Here is a 13,176-nt window from a genome sequence, read left to right as displayed (position 1 = left end):
ATTTGATAATTACAGGAAATATTCTTTTAATTCTCTTTAAGACATCATGAAAAGTAATTTTTATTACTCAAATCTAAGTAAGTTGTCACAAATTTAACTAAGTGAAGACAAAAATGTATATCGCACTTAAACATGATTTTTAACAATATGTGAGAATGTTAAGTTCTCTCTGTGTACTATTTCAGGTCATACAAACACTAAAGAAACTTCAAAAGAGTATATAATTTGCCTAATTAAGGTAGCTACAGTTTAGATTTGAATCCAAGATTGTTTGGTTTGAAAAGTTTAATTTCTATTATTTTATCTTAATTAAATATGAGGGAAGCTTATGTAAGATTCAGATACAAAAGTAAAAACTCTTAAAAAGAAGAAATCAAAACGTGAAGATGTGGGAGGATTAAATGAGAGTAAGCATGCTGTTGGAAGACATGGTCTTTGCTCTTGGAAGACATGGTCTATAGTCACATAGCATGCATTTGGGACAATTCCAGAATTCTTGAAAGTTAACTTCCTTCTCTACCCAAAGGGGGATTGTAATTGTCCTGGGTTTCCCACAAAATTTCTGTTTGCAGATCAGTGAGATAATTTATGTGCTATGTACATGTAAGAAAACACAACTATTGTCACTGAGAAGCCAGGAGTGAAAGGCTAGGCATTTGTCTTCAATAAGATATTGGAATGTGTTTGCCCTTTTTCAGGTGGTAAGAAAATGTCAAATTATTTAACACTCTCCTTCTTTTACTTCTGCCCTTCTTTAGAAATAAATTTTTAAATACAGCATGCTACTAACATCACTGAGATGTCTGTGGATGAATAAGAAAATAAGATACTGAAATGAAATGCAAATAAGTTCTAAGGAAACAAACAAAAAAAAGAACATGATGACTATGGATTTAAAACCTTCTATTTCATTATATGTTAACATGCTATTTAGATGTCAGATATGGTGTCATGGAAAAGTAGAACAGATATTCTTGTGCTGATCAACAATGATTTGAGGGCAGAGAAAGTCTGTACAGTATAATAAACCAATTATGTAGTAAAAGAAAGCAATATATGAATACTTTCTTGAATAAAGGGTGTACTGGAGATGTATTATGGGAGAAGATGTTTATTAACACCTTGAAAACATGAGGAGGGCTGACTATTGCTTTGTAGTTTAATAATAAATGGCTTTCAAAGGGATATAGTCAGAGAGCAATTCATTCTTGTAACTGGCAACAGGTATTTCAGATTCGAAAATTATTTAATAATTCTTGCTCTTCATACTAAGAAGGAAACAAAGGGAGACACAGCTATGTATCTTCATTTTGAGGACAGTAAGGTGATTCAAATTTACCAGGTCATTGATGTTGGAGTGGGGTTGGGGGGTGCATCGCTGAGAATGTGGCTCATGTTTAATAGTCCAAGTTATTCTTTCTGTCTATTCATAAGGAAAGTAAGCAAACTGTCTGCTGCAGTCATAATGCTCTTTAGCTGAAGGGTTTTACTATGGGCTTCCCTGATAGTTCAATTGGTAAAGAATCCGCCTGCAATGCAGGAGACTCCGGTTGGATTCCTGGGTCGGAAAGATCCGCTGGAGAACGGATAGGCTACCCACTCCTGTATTCTTGGGCTTCCCTTGTGGCTCAGCTGGTAAAGAATCCGCCCACAATGTGGGAGACCTGGGTCCAGTCTCTGGGTTGGGATGGTCCCCTGGAGAAGGGAACAGTTACCCACTCCAGTATTCTGGCCTAGAGAATTCCAGGGACTTATAGTCCAAGGGGTCTCAGAGAGTTGGACACAGTTCAGCGACTTTCACTTTCACTTTACCTTGACTCTGGAATAGAATTTGATAGCTAAATACAGGGTCTGGAGTTAGAATAGATTGGAACTCTTCTTCTGTGAGTTACATACTTGGTGATCTCAGCCAAGAGTTCCTGTCTTGTTTATTTTTCTTCCACCATACTGCAAAAATTATGCATGTAAAATACTTTGCTAAATATCAGTACCAGAACTAGTTATTTCTACTATAGGTTTTATCTACATTTTTCAACATTGCTGTAATGATCATTTTCATTAAAGTACATTTGATTCTCCATACTCTTTAATAGGTGCTTAAAAATATCTGCTGAATGAATGAATGGATAGATAAGTAGATGGAAATTACTTTCAAACTTGTTGTAAGTAGAAAGGTTGTGTAACACTGTATGTGTAAAATTTAAGCTTACATTTTTTTCCAAAGCTTTTTATCTGTAGTGCAGAATTCCAGAAATGCATGATCTTTTTGCTCAAATCCTTTGCTACATAAAACTCCAAAGAGTTCAGGGATTAGAAATTTTCAAATTATACAGATAGGAGAATACTTTCTATGGAATGAAATTGACTCAACATTTGGCCCTTTATATATTTGTGATAATGAATGTATATTAGCCCTTTAAAAAATTCAGGCTTTTATTATTCAAAGATGTATTATTGTTTATGTAGTCTACAGCACTTTTTTATGAGCAATAAGCAATCTAGTGTATTATATTAACAGTGTTATTTGGGAGAAGAGAAATCAACACATGTAAGTTCATTAAAACCAGATGCTCTTTTTTCCAAACTAGCCTTTAAATGAAAGATATTAATAAAATAAAATAGATATAGCATGTAATATATATATGCATATGTATATGCATATATACATATTTCAGCAGTGAAATGTAACATTATTCACCAACTTCCTCATGGTATTTTATTTTTGCATCTTATAACCTAGACTGATGTTTATTGGATAAATTTAGAAAGCTAATGCCTCATTTTATGCAAGAGAGGTGTAAGATTAAGTAGAGTAGAAATCTTGCTAATTATCACTTCTCTGATCTACACACCTGATACTTTTTGCAAGAAGATTTTAGCAAATCTTAAAAGGAGGTCATATATCAAAGCATTCTTTTTATACTGTCATAGTTAAGTAGAAATTTGAAAAAAAAATATGTATTTGCCATTTTTGAAAATAGGCTTGGTATATATATTTTATAATGTTACTGATTAAATATAACATCAAGAAATGAATTGCTAGGAAACATCTTATATGATTTCACTCTGTTCTCTTTACTATTCTTCACAATAATATTTCCATATTTATTTCCAAACTTTTGTAGGAAAGTTTGGCATTATATATACATCAAAACCTGTGTGTCTCAGAAGGTAAAGAATCCTCTTGCCAGTGCAGGAGATGTGGATTTAATCCTTGAGTTGGGAAGATACCCTGGAGAAGGGAATGATAACCCACTCCAGTATTCTTGCCTGGAGAATTCCATGAACAGAGGAGCCTGGCAGGCTACAGTCCATGAGGTCACAGAGTCAAACACGACTGAGCAACTAAGACATACATTATAGATATAAAAAAAAAAACTTTGTATATATATGGAATATGTAATGTTTAGATGCTCACAAAAGATTCACACAACTAGATGTTACAGAAAAACCTGAATGAATATTTTGGCCAAGCCAATATTTTTATATTCCAAAAGGTAGAAATCATTCCAGCTGCATTCTTTACTACAATGCAATAATATTTTGAACTTATCAAAAGAACGGACAAAAAGGAATCCATGGCCAGGAAATCATCTAAAATGCTTGTCAAAAAAAAAGTTATTAAAAGCAAGTCAATACTGGGGGTTATCGCTAAACATTTAACCAGAGTGTCTGATGCCACATGGGCTAATACTCCTGCTCCATATTTGGTCAGCTGTGGGTTTGAATCCTATATCTGCTCTTACTACATGTTACTTTGACTAGTTTACTTCACTTTACATAAGGTAATCAGCATCATCTACATAACCAGTAAATATACTTAATAGAATGTCTGTACAAAGACACCCAGGAAATATATTTATCAGAGGAAAACAGGTACTCTTAAGCACACTAATTAAAAATATGAAAGACAAGAAATAAACATTCAACGCAAGTACATTTAAAAAGAAAATGCATTAAAAGGACAGAAGAATGGAATTAATGAAAATGGAGTCATTAATGAAAAAGATAACTAAATACCACATTGATTTGATCAATAGAATCTAAGTCTCTTTCTTTGAAAAGATCAATTAACAAACAACAAAGAAACTTTAAAATCTAAAAACAGAATTCATTAACAAAATATTAGAGGTGAATGTACAATAAATGTATTGTCTTTCCTATATATCAGTAGCAACACACCAGACAATAAGATGGGGGTTAAAAGAACACATTCACAAAAGCAATGATAACTACAAAAAATACTCAGGACTAACCTTAATAAGTAACTTGCAAAACCACATAATTGTTGTTTAGTTGCTAAGTCATGTTCTACTCTTTTGTGTCTCCATGGACTGTAGCCCTCCAGGCTTCTCTATCCATGGGATTTCCCAGGCAAGAATATTGGAGTGTGTTGCCATTTCCTTCTCCAGAGGATCACCTGACCCAGGGATCTAACCCTTAATTCTTCCATGTCTCCTGCTTTGCAGGCAGATTCTTTACCACTGAGCCACCTGGGAAGCCCTTATATACAAGAATGTAAAACTAAAATCACTGCAGATGGTGATTGCAGCCATGAAATTAAAAGACATTTACTCCTTGGAAGGAAAGTTATGACCAACCTAGATAGCATTTTAAAAAGCAGAGACATTACTTTGTCCACAGAGGTCCATCTAGTCAAGGCTATGGTTTTTCCAGTAGTCATGTATGGATGTGAGAGTTGGACTATAAAGAAAGCTGAGCGCTGAAGAATTGATGCTTTTAAACTGTGGTGTTGGAGAAGACTCTTGAGAGTCCCTTGGACTGCAAGGAGATCCAGTCAGTCCATCGTAAAGGAGATCAGACCTGGGTGTTCATTGGAAGGACTGGTGTTGAGGCTGAAACTCCAATACGTCGGCCACCTGATGCAAAGAGCTGACTCATTTGAAAAGACCCTGATGCTGGGAAAGATTGAGGGCAGGAGGAGAAGGGGATGACAGAGGATGAGATGGTTGGATGGCATCACCGACTCAATGGACATGGGTTTGGGTAGACTCTGGGAGTTGGTGATGGACAGGGAGGCCTGGTGTGCTGCAGTTCATGGGGTCGCAAAGAGTCGGACACAACTGAGAGACTGGATTGAACTGAACTGAACTGAAAACTTTGTAATGCATACACACTGAGAACTGGCTGCATAAAGAAGATACACACTAGTGTTCTCTACTCTTCCAAACTAAATTGATTAACTTTCGTCTATTTTCATTTGTTGAAGATATAGGGATTTTGCCTAGGAATGTTCTTTTCTGTTAATGATTGTTAATATTTTTAAGATGTTTAATACTAATCTCTTGCTTGGTCTCTGATATCTTCCATGTAGCTGATACTCATGAAACCCTATATGCTGTTTACCAAACGACAGTCTAAATTTATGCTAGATTTCAAGATATTGAAAATGTATTTCAAGGATCATTAAACAAGAGAGAACATAGATACACAAAGTTAGCACACCCTGTCTATGTCTGTTGTTTTGATAATAGTGATGATAGGAGCAGCTTCAAAATATCGTGACAGTTTATTCAGGGGGACAAAAATTAAATATCCAAAATTTGTAAGTTCTTTAGAAAGTGACAAACAGACAGGGTTTCCTATATTAAGGAAAATAAAGATACTTAAAATGGTGAAGTTTGGCATAAATATCATATTTGGCACACTTAAAAATATCCAATATAACTTATGGACTTAAATAAACTTTAAGTGGCAAGTCAAAGTCAAGATAACACCAAAAAATTGTGGAACATTTATTCTGCTATCACCAAAGTGCCATCTTTTTAAATACAGGATGGTGGGTGATGATATAACAGTTGGGTGATATAAATGATCCTCTTGAGTTTCCACATTGTGATTAAAAAATAATCAGAAGCTCGGGAAACAGAATTGTTTTAAGTAGACTAAATGAGTCAGGCTCCAGAAATTTGCTTCAGTTTAATTGTCTGAGAAAGACAGCAGCTGAGTGTGACATGCAGTTGTAGGAAATGAGACCTTTATTTTGTTGCTGTTTGCAGGGTTTTTGTTCGTTTTTGGTGGTGCTTCTAAGCAATGCTTGTTGAAGAATGTTTGTTCAGCAGGCAGTTTACTAAATGTTCTTGACACTCATTAAAATAGCAATGGTTGAAAAATCAGTGGAAGAAAAGGTCCATGTTACAGTCATCCCACAACATGTGGATAGTAATCGGAGTAACTAAGGATCTATTATGAGTATGTAGCCACAATATATGTGCTTTCACACATATACCCTGTATCATAAAATCTTTCATCTGTATTGCAAGGTAAAAGATTTGAAATTAATGAAAAATAAAGTTCACTTAGATCTAGCTTACTTTTTAAGTGGAATGAAATCTGGCTGTACCACAGTTTTGATGTCAATCTGCTTTTTCTTCCTGTTTACATTTTGCAAGAAGAAGAAGCCTCAGCTGGAAAATTGGCCCATAATCACAACTTATTAAGCTTTTACTGATATTGCAATAGAAGTAATGGGTTTTTAATGAGCTTATCCATTTTAGCACTTATGTAATTTATTAACTCTTTTCTTTTCCATGTTTTGTATATGAACTAACAAGTTGGATTTAATACTTTTCTTTACCGAACTTTTGAATTCTCAGAATTCACTAACAGCACTGTTTCAAGTTATTGTTGATTATTTTATTAAGCATAGTGAGTAACTTGGATGTTATTGTAGGGCTAGATGTACTATTCATATGAAGGAATAGTCAAGTTCAAAATGCTTGTCCCACCTGTGGCATGATACCTGCCTTATACAGATCTGACAGAGGAGAAATATCAACTTTCACAGAAACAAGGGTAGGATTACTGTTTTCAGGAAAGTAAATTTAAAATATTGCATGTTGCATGAATTTTTCTTTGAGTCCACTGCTGGCACAATTAGTAGATAAATAGTAAGGCTAAGAATCTCCATGGGGATTAACCATGGCACTAGAGAAACTAGAATGAGAGCCTTGGAGTTGGGGTTCAGCCCAGTGGAATACCTGAAGTGGATGTCTTGAAGATGAGTGAGAAGAGGTTGGGAATGGGGAGCCATGGCAAAGGCAGACAAACACCATAGTTTTCTACAATATGTTTTATTCTGGTGGATAGCTTACCAAACTGAAAGAAACCATTTAGGAAACTTTTGGCTATTAGTTTATCCATGTCATGTGGGAAATAAATTATTGATATTCCAGAAAGTATTTTATGGAGATTATAACTAAATCATAATGGGCATACTTGTAAATTAGTATTCTTAATTGCCTTTATAAATTTCTGTTTTTCTTAAGAGAAATACCAGCCATGAGACTGTTTTATATGTGTATATAGCCTTTTTTAAAACATTGAAGTAGTTGATTTACAATGTTGTATTAATTTCTGCTATAGAAGAAAGTGATTGAGTTATACATGTGTGTGTGTGTATATATATATATATACTTTTTAAATATTCTTTTCCATTATGGCTTATCACAAGATATTTAATGTAATTTCCTGTGTTACCCAGTAGGAACTTGTTGTTTATCCATATTATATATACAGTAGTTTGCATCTGCTAATCCCAAACTCCTAGTCCATCCCTCCTCCATCCCCCTAGGCAACCATAAATCTATTTTCTGTATCTGTGAGTCTCTTTCTGTTCTGTAGATAATTTCATTTGTGTCATTTTTTTTTAATTATTTTTTTGAATTTCAGAATTGCTTCTTCATTTTTATTTTGCATTACTGGCCATTATGGAGCATAGAGTTCCTTGCGCTATACAACAGATTCTTATTAGTTATCTGTTTTGTCTGTCATATTTTAGATTATACATATATATATCTTTTATTTTTACAGTTTTGTTATTTACATGACAGCTATATCTGTTGCCTTGTGAACAAAGGTGTCAAATATTGCAATAAGTAAATGGAAAGTGTGTTGACCTTTTTGTTGAAACTAACAAATTAGTCCATTTTCATAAAAGTTCTTTTCAGAAAAGTTTTTTATTTTGAATTGGTACCACACTGATTAGGTCCTTTGATTTTCTCAAAGACCCTGCAAATTAAATCCAATAATTTCATCATGTCTATATGCAATAGGGTACCAGATCTTATATGATTATATTATCTACATCTTTAAGATACAGGCATTCACATCAAAGCTATGATCACACTCCAAAAACTAAAGTACTTCAGAAAGATGTATATCTTCAATTCTAATGTTATGTCCTTTACCCTCAAGGCACGCACATGAACAGGAGCATATATTTATTAAGAGTTCTATTAAAATAGATAGACAATTAAAAGTAATGTTTTGGGGTAATTCAGAATTTGCAAAATGCCATTCGAAGAAATTTTAAATCCTTTCCTAAACAAAATAATCTAGCCTACTTTAATGAACTGAATGAAAATTTCTAATAGCTTGTTCATGTTATGGAATAAAAGCATAGGTGTTAAATCCCAGAGTGTGAGAGTGAACCAGTTAATCAGACATCTGATTTTACACGCCATACTAAGATCCAGGTGTTAAAATGCTCTGGAGAAGAACTTGGTCAGGCAGTATAACTTCTATTCATTAGGTCTCTTACACCATTTCTTGGCGGCTGCCCTGCCGCCAGTATGAGTCATTAGCACGAGTCCAAAATTGTGTGAAGAGAGATCCATGCTTTTGTCCTGTGAAAAGTCTTTTCAGTACAATCAAATTTGCTTCATGGTGTAATTTCACAGCTTGTGCAGTAGTCACTGACAGCTCACAGCACTGTTGTTATTCAAGGCTAAGCAGATGAGAGAGACATAAATGACTAATAACATGCAGGAAGTTAAGGTCTTCAAAGTAGCAGACTAATTGTGCATCTTCATGTAGTGAATGGTTCAAAACAAATTAAAATTTCCTGACCACCGGAGGCAAAAACGATGCCAGGCAGATCGGTTATATCAAATTCTTGTAGAGTGGAAATTTCCTTAATAAAATGTCACAGAAGGAAAGAAAATAGTGTGAATGATGTAAATAGACTAGAATGTAAAATACAATATCAAACCCAGTAGAAATCAAATAAATATAAACAAAATAATACGTTTAGTTTGACTTTGCTTAAAATATGGCCAAAATAAAAGAATCTTAAGATTTCATGTTGGTGAACACATAGAAGTGGATAATCTCATGTATTATAAATTAAGTGTAAATTTCTCAATATGTATGTTTTTCTTTAAAAAATTACAGTGTCTTTTGGTCCACTGACTACACTTCAATTATCCAAAAAGACTTGGAGAATGAATTTATGGCTGCTTGAGGTGAAGGATGCAGGGAGGGATAGTCAGGGAGTTTGGGATGGACATGTACACACTGTTATATTTAAAATTGATAACCGACAAGGACTACTATATAGCACATGAAACTCTGCTCAGTGTTATGTGGCAGACTGGATGGGAGGGCAGTTTGGAGAAGAATGGATACCTGTATATGTATGGCTGAGTCTATCTGTTGTCCACCTGAAACTATCACAAAATTGTTAATTGGATAAACCCTAACACAAAATAAAAAGTTTTAAAAAATAAAAAGGCAAAAATAGGTACTAATAAAAGATGCACATATATTTTTACCATGATGCAATACTGTTTTTAAAGCAGTAGTAAATATGTTGTGACTTGAATGTTTTAACATTCAAAGGAGGGAATTGACTTCTTTCTTTACGGAGTGAAGTTTTGTAAATGTTAACACATGCATAACACCTGTAATCAGGATACAAAATGATTGTATTACCTCAAGAAACTGCCTTATAGTATCCTTTATATTCATTTCCTCCCTTCACCCCAAACCTCTGGCAACTACAGTGTTCTCCATCACCAAAATTTTGCCTTTTAGAATGTCATATAACTGAAGCATCCAGTAAGCGATCGGTTGAGACATGCTTCTCTTGCTCCGCATAACGCCTATGGAATTTATCCAAGTTATTGTGCATAACAAAGGTTTGTTCTTTCTCTTTTTTACCTCTCAATATTATTAAATCATTCAGACGTACAGCAGTTTGTTCATCTATTCCCTTACTAGAGGCCATTTGCATTGTTTGCAGTTTTGGACAATTACCTAATTGTTATAAAAAAATAAACTGCCCTAAACAATTTTATGTGTTTTTTGTGTGGACGTAAGTTTTCACATCTGTAGAGTAAATACCTTGGACTGAGATTTCCAAATCTTAAAATTAAGTGCAGGTTTAATTTTGAATAAATTGCCAAACAGTTTTCCAAAATAACTGTACCACTTTGAAGTCCAACCAGCAGTATATAAGAGAGCCAGCCAGAACACCTGGAATTGTCAGTATGATATTTTATTCAGAAAGTCTAATAGGTGAGTAGTGGAGCACATTGTGGTTTGAATTTTTGTTTGCCTGATGGCTAATGATGTTGAATATATTTTCATGGTCTCATTAACATCCTGATCACATATTGGTGATGTGTCTGTTCATATCTTTACCTATTGTTTTGTTGAGTTATTTTATTACTGTTTTTAAGAGTGCTTTGTATATTATACTTAGATATGTGACTTGCAAATATTTTCTCACAATATTTACCTTGTCCCTTTCATTAGCTGTGTCTTTTCCAGAAAGAGATTTTAACTTTGCTGAAATCCAATTTATTATTTTTAATGGATGATGTTTCTTATACAATGTATAAATGTTTAGTAAAACAATTTATGGCATAACTTTGTCTTATCAGAAAAAGATTGGTTAAGGTATAATACCCATACATTATTTGATCTTATGCCATCACTCTAAACAGAAAATTCTCATTATATACTAAGTGAAAAGCCAGTGTCTGCAAAAGTTTCAAAAATTTTAAAAATCATATTAATTTGCATATATATGTATGTGTACACAAGCAGTATATATTTGTGAAGTGTGTACTAAATGTTAGTCTCTAAGTATTGAGAATAACCACTATAATATTTTTCTGAATTTTCTTATTTTGCAAAGAAAAAATATTGGTTAAATCACTCATTATGAGAGAAATGCAAATCAAAACCACAATGAGGTACCACTTCATGCCAGTCAGAATGGCTGCGATCCAAAAGTCTACAATCAATGCTGGAAAGGATGCGGAGAAAAGGAAACCCCTTACGCTGTTGGTGGGAATGCAGACTAGTACAGCCACTATGGAGAACAGTGTGGAGATTCCTTAAAAAACTGGAAACAGAACTGCCATATGACCCAGCAATCCCACTGCTGGGCATACACACCAAGGAAACCAGAATTGAAAGAGACACGTGTACCCCAATGTTCATCGCAGCACTGTTTGTAATAGCCAGGACATGGAAGCAACCTAGATGTCCATCAGCAGATGAATGGATAAGAAAGTCATGGTACATATACACAATGGAGTATTACTCAGCTATTAAAAAGAACGCATTTGAATCAGTTCTAATGAGGTGGATGAAACTGGAGTTTATTATACAGAGTGAAGTAAGTCAGATAGAAAAATACCAATATAGTATATTAACGCATATATATGGAATTTAGAAAGATGGTAACAATGACCTTATATGCGAGACAGCAAAAGAGACACAGATGTATAGAACAGACTTTTGGACTCTGTGGGAGAAGGTGAGGGTGGGATGATTTGAGAGAATAGCACTGAAACATGTATATTATCATATGTGCAATAGATTGCCAGTCCAGGTTCGATGCATGAGACAGGACGCTCAGGGCTGGTGCACTGGGATGACCCAGAGGGATGGGGTGAGGAGGGAGGTGGGAGAGGGGTTCAGGATGGGGAACATGTACACCCATGGCTGATTCATGTCAATGTATGGCAAAAACCACCACAATACTGTAAAGTAATTAGCGTCCAATTAATATAAATTAAAAAAAAAAAAGAAAATGTATTGGTTAGAATTAGCAAACAGAATTACTTTTATAGAAAATTAATATTTTATGAATCTATATTTGTACTTCAAGAAATCCACACTTTAAAATGTATTTGAATACAGAATCATTTTAGTCACTACAAATTTTTTTAAGCTTCATGCTTCAGTTGACACATTTTATGTGTTCACTGTAGGTTAACTGCATGTATCCTAGAATCATTTAAATGTAGAACAGACATGTTTCGCCCATTTTTGTGTATGATTAGTATTTCCAATATCCTTAGGGTTAATATAGCACATAATTTTGAAATATATAATGAAAAACTTCCCAATAGTTTATATATATATATATATATATATATATGTACACACACACACACACATATATATATATAAAATTTTCAGCAAATATATTTTTTATGTGGAGCAGAATATAACTTAATGAAACCAAACAACTGACTTTTCAGACTTAAATTTTTAATTCATAAATGAAAGAATCACATCACTTTTTTTACCTAATGTGCATATTAGCCATATATTATTTTTGATCCAGTCTCACTTGAGGTTAAGTAGTTTAGAAAGACACTTTTAAAAATACTGCATAAAACAATAGAACTTGGGTAATAAAGTTACAAGTAACAATTTCTTGTTCTTCAGCTTCTCATTTCTTCTGTGAAATATGTAAGACAGTTAATTTAAATTAATTCCTACTTTCTCCTCTAGTGGTCTGCATTGATTTTAGCATTTGTTTTAGTTTAAATGCAGGTATGCTGTTTCTAAAACAAGGCTCTCAGCCCTGAGAAAAAACTACACCCTCTCATCTGTAATCTAAACTGTAGTCCTGGCTACACCAATCATGTAATTATCATGGCAGCCACTAGGGGGGAGAGTGACAAAGTATTGTAGCTGAGATACCCTGAGATGCCTAATTTAGATGAGGCTCCAGCGCACGGTGATGTCTGTCTCAGCGTCCTTTTGCCTTCAAACTATAAATCATTGACATCCATAAAATAAAACTCTCTTACACAATGTCTTAAACTGCTTAAGTGCATCTGTTCCCTTCCATCTAAATAATATTGCTGTTTAGAAACTAAATATAGAAAAATATAAACTAGATATAGAAAATACTCTTGTATTCTTCCAGATTTTCATGTTCTGAAAATTATTATCTGTTTGTAGGTTTCAGGCTTCTACCTAACTTTAAATCTAAACCATGTTTTGTTTTGTTTTGTTTCTTAAGTGTTGGTGTAAAGGAAAAGGCGGTACTCAGAGACTTAAATTAATTGAGAAAAAGAATCAGTAAAGTAATAAACATGTATCAGTTCTGTGCATGATGATTTG

Source organism: Bos indicus, chromosome 17, assembly GCF_029378745.1.
Source record: "Bos indicus isolate NIAB-ARS_2022 breed Sahiwal x Tharparkar chromosome 17, NIAB-ARS_B.indTharparkar_mat_pri_1.0, whole genome shotgun sequence".
Classification (NCBI taxonomy): domain Eukaryota; kingdom Metazoa; phylum Chordata; class Mammalia; order Artiodactyla; family Bovidae; genus Bos; species Bos indicus.
The sequence above is the reverse complement of the archived record's forward strand: the minus strand, read 5'-3'. Positions refer to the sequence as shown.